Genomic DNA, 5,000 nt, shown 5'->3' with positions numbered 1-5,000 from the left:
CAGCCGAAAGGCTGCCGATGCCCAAGGGCCGCCGCTGGGCTGGCGAAGGCCTGCCGACCGGCTGCCGAAGGTCCTTCCGATGGACATTGTCACGGGCTTGGATTTTCTAACCAAAGATCCGTGCGGCACTAGTGAACTTTTCTCGAACAAGTTACTAGTCAGCCTCTCTCGAAGTGTTTAAAGACACTTAAGTGGAAGTAAAGATCGTAAGATGGCTAGAACGTATGAAAGCTTGTATTACTTTATGAAAGCTTGATTACACAACTCTTGGATACTTTACAAATGAGAGAGTGAGGTTATATATACTCCTCCACCTCCTCAATGAACGGCTAAGATCTACTTGATCTAATGGTCCATATTCTACATCTAGAATATTCTATACAATTCTATACAAAGATAGAACTAAGTATGCACATCTACACAAGTCTAGAGAGTTCTAGCAAACTCTTAGACTTAAGGAGGGAATTCTAAGGAATTCCATAAGAGACTTGGGGAATGCTTTCTAGATTATTCCGGAGAGTCTTGTGAAGAGACTTACGAAGAGAATTCAAGAGAATTCTAGAGAACTCCGGAATATAACCTCGTTTCGGTGCGAGGATTTTCACGGTCCGTAACATTCTCCCCCACTCAATCGGCGGACGTCCTCGTCGCATCCTCCTTGTATGCTTCGATTAGTCCCTTGCTATTCCACAAGTTGAGTTCGTGCTCCCAACTTGCCTCGCTCTCGGGTGCCCCCTTCCACTTCACAAAATACTCAACATAGCTCGGATGGGTGCCCCGCCTTGGTATGACGCGATGCGCCAAAATCTCTTCGACATCACGCTCGGGTAATGTCGTGATGGCCGTCGGTGCTCTCTTTGATTCGCCTCTACTCGGATCGTCCTTGTCCGCATTGTAAGGCTTTAGTAAGCTCACATGGAACACCGGGTGCATCTCTAAGTGTGAAGGTAGCGTCAAGCGATATGCTACTTTACCAATCCTCTTCTCGATAGGAAATGGTCCCTCGTAGCGCCTTACTAGCCCCTTATGTATCTTCGCAAACCTTCGTGTTTGGTGAGAAAGGAGTTTCACCATCACAAGGTCTCCTTCCTCGAACTCCAAGTGCCTCCTTTTTGCATCGGCCCATTTCTTCATCTTCTTCGCGGCCTTTGCAAGATGTGCTCGTGCCATATCCGAACTCTCATGCCATCCCTTGGCAAACTTGAATGCGGTAGGACTTGGCCCCTTATATCCCACGGCAAGAGTGTGTGGGGTCATCGGTTGTTGCCCCGTAGCAATCTCGAATGGACTAGACCCCGTCGACTCACTCTTTTGCAAGTTGTACGAGAATTGAGCAATATCGAGCAACTTTGCCCAATCTCCTTGGTTAGCACTCACATAATGCCTCAAGTATAACTCCAACAACGCGTTCACCCGTTCGGTTTGTCCATCGGTTTGGGGATGAAAGCTTGTGGAGAAGTTGAGCTCGGACCCAAGAATCTTGAACAACTCCATCCAAAATCTTCCGGTGAAGCGGGTGTCTCGATCGCTCACTATGGTCTTCGGTATACCCCAATATTTCACCACATGCTTGAAAAATAGGCGTGCGGCATCCTCGGCGTTGAACTTCGTTGGCGCGGGGATGAACACTCCATATTTGCTAAACCGGTCTACCACCACCATGATGTTGCTACATCCTTCGGATTTTGGTAGGCAAGTGATGAAGTCCATGGAGATACTTTCCCATGGTTTCTCCGGAATGGGTAACGGCTCAAGTAGTCCCGCGGGTTGTTGTTGGTCGACCTTGTCTTGTTGGCACACTAGACAAGTCTTCACGTATAGCTCCACATCTTCCCGCATTTGAGGCCAATAGTATGCACGCTCCACAAGTGCCAACGTGCGATGTATGCCGGGGTGTCCCGCCCACATTGAGTCATGGCACTCCTTAATGATTTCCTTCCTCAAGCCTTGCCACTTCGGCACGTACACACGATCTCCCTTGGTGGTAAGCACTCCGTCCCTTAGCCAAAATTGGCGAGTCTTCCCTTGACTCGCTAACTCCATCAACCTCTTGGCTTGCGGATCGTGCTCTAGTCCCTCCTTGACTCGATCCACCAATGGAAAGTTTGGACTTGTGATGGCCGCTAGCTCCGCTTTTCTACTAAGTGCGTCGGCCACAAGATTCGCCTTGCCCGGTTTGTACTCCATCACAAAGTCGAACTCCGCTAAGAAAGCTTGCCACCTTATTTGCTTCGGCGACAACTTCTTTTGCTTGAGGAAGTAGCTTGTTGCAACGTTGTCCGTCTTCACCACGAACTTCGAACCCAACAAGTAATGTCTCCAAGTACGCAAGCAATGTACCACCGCGGTCATCTCCTTCTCTTGGACCGTGTAGCGGCGCTCCGCATCATTCAACTTGCGACTCTCGTAGGCAACCGGATGCCCTTCTTGCATCAATACACCACCAAGTGCAAAGTCGGATGCGTCGGTGTGTATTTCGAATGGCTTCGTGTGATTTGGAAGGACTAACACCGGTTCTTCCATCACCGCTCTCTTTAGCGTCTCGAATGCGCCTTGGCACTTCTCGTCCCAACTCCATGCCTTGTTCTTCTTTAAAAGATCGGTAAGCGGTGAAGCGATTGCGGAGTAACCCTTTATGAACTTTCGGTAGTAGTTGACGAGGCCAAGGAAAGAACGCAACTCCGGAACCTTCCTTGGTGGCTTCCACTCATCGATTGCTTGCACCTTGGACTTGTCCATTCTTAGCTTTCCTCCACCAACAATGTGCCCCAAGAACATGACCTCCTTTTGCGCGAAGTCGCACTTCTCCTTCTTCACGTACAACTCGTTTTCCCTTAGCACTTGGAAAACTTGTCGTAAGTGGTCAACATGCTCCTCCAACGTGTTGCTATAGACAACAATATCGTCCAAGTATACGACGACAAACTTGTCCAAGAACGGTTGGAATACTCGATTCATGAGGGTGCAAAATGTGGCGGGAGCGTTTGTTAGTCCAAAAGGCATAACCAAAAACTCGTAGGAGCCATACCTCGTAACGCATGTGGTCTTCGGCGCATCTCCGTCCGCAATCCTTACTTGCCAATACCCCGATCTCAAATCAAGCTTGGAAAACCACCTCGCATCTCCAAGTTGATCAAATAAATCGGCAATCAATGGGATGGGGTATTTGTTCTTCACCGTGATCTTGTTAAGTGCACGGTAGTCTATGCACATTCGAAGCGACCCATCGTGCTTCTTTTGGAAAAGCACGGGCGCACCATATGGAGCCTTCGAAGGTTGGATATATCCCGCATCCAACAACTCCTTAAGTTGCCTCCGCAACTCTTCTAACTCGGGGGGCGCCATGCGGTAAGGCACTGTCGCAGGCGGGGTGGCACCTTGCACCAATTCGATCTTATGGTCCACCTCTCTCTTTGGCGGGAGTTTCTTCGGCAACTCCGGGGGCATCACGTCCTTGAACTCCTCGAGGACACGCAAGACTTTCATGGGTTGCTCCTTCGCTAGCGGTTCCGCTCTTTCTTCCTTAAGCGTAGCTAGGAAAGTCGGTTGGGCCTTCTTCACTCCCTTGGAGAGTTGCATGGCCGAGAGTTGCTTCGCCTTAAGGCTTGTTTCTCTCGCTAGAGGAACCATGCACGTATTTCCTTCCTCCAAAATACACATGGTGTTGGCGAAAGGAATCGGCACGGCTTTGACGTGATCCATGAACTCGATGCCAAGCACAATAGGATAATCGTCCATAGGAACAACTGAAAAATCAATAAGGCCCGACCACTCACCTAGGCAAACTTTCACGCCTCGAGCAACTCCATATATCGATTTTGGCTCCGAGTTGACCGCCTTAAGCCATCCTCCCTCTCCGCTATAGGTGATGCCCAATTTCTTCGCTTCTTCTACTTGAAGAAAGTTGTTCGACGCCCCGGTATCCACCAACGCTTTCACAAGTTGTCCACCGATTTTGGCCTCCACGAACAAACGACCCTTCTTCTCGGTCTTGGGCACTTCCACTTTAGCCTTGATGGCGTTAAGGATTTGCAATGACCCCATCTTGGTCTCCTCTCGTTGCCGCTCCTCGTCTTCTTCCACTAAGGCCGAGAGCTTCGCTTTCTTCGGGCAGTCTCTTGCTTTGTGTGGTCCATCGCAAAAGAAGCATTTCATCGGCCTATCTCCGCCCTTGTACTCTTTGGAGCTATTCCCTCTCTCGAACTTGTTAGACTTATGATAGCTCGGCTTTCCTTGGGTATCTCCCCCACTCTTTCCATTGCCTCCCTTGTCTTTGTTAGACTTGGGTTTTTCCGGCCTTTTGAACTCGATAAGCGACTCGGCAATAGAAATAGCGGTAGCGAGATCTTGGACTCCATGTCGTTGAAGCTCCATCTTGACCCAATTTTGTAGACCATCCTTAAAGGCAAACAAGGCTTCCTTGTCGGGATAGTCGGGGATCTCCAAAAGTACCTCCGAAAATTCTTTCACATAGTCGCGAATGCTTCCCTTTTGTTGGAGACGCCTTAGCTTTGCTCTCGCCTCCTCCTCGGCATTCTCTGGATAGAATTGCCTCTTAAGCTCCCTCTTGAACTCGTCCCATGTGTTGATGGTACAAGTTCCCTTCTCGAGCTCCTCGATGCGTTGGTCCGCCTCCTCGAACCTATCTTGCCCATCGGCAACCGCAAGTTCTACCTTTGCGAGCCTCGAATTCATGTCCGCCATAACATCCCTCGACTTGGACCTCCCCCTCTTCGATTGTGTCGCTGGATCCTCCGTGTGAATCATTTCACTTCCCGATTGTGCCATCTTCCAACGAGCAAAACTAAAGTGTTAGCTAAGCTCTGATACCAACTGTCACGGGCTTGGATTTTCTAACCAAAGATCCGTGCGGCACTAGTGAACTTTTCTCGAACAAGTTACTAGTCAGCCTCTCTCGAAGTGTTTAAAGACACTTAAGTGGAAGTAAAGATCGTAAGATGGCTAGAACGTATGAAAGCTTGTATTACTTTATGAAAGCT

The sequence above is a fragment of the Mercurialis annua genome (assembly GCF_937616625.2).
Source record: "Mercurialis annua linkage group LG4 unlocalized genomic scaffold, ddMerAnnu1.2 SUPER_6_unloc_3, whole genome shotgun sequence".
Classification (NCBI taxonomy): Eukaryota; Viridiplantae; Streptophyta; class Magnoliopsida; order Malpighiales; family Euphorbiaceae; genus Mercurialis; species Mercurialis annua.
This window is presented reverse-complemented; position numbering follows the sequence as displayed.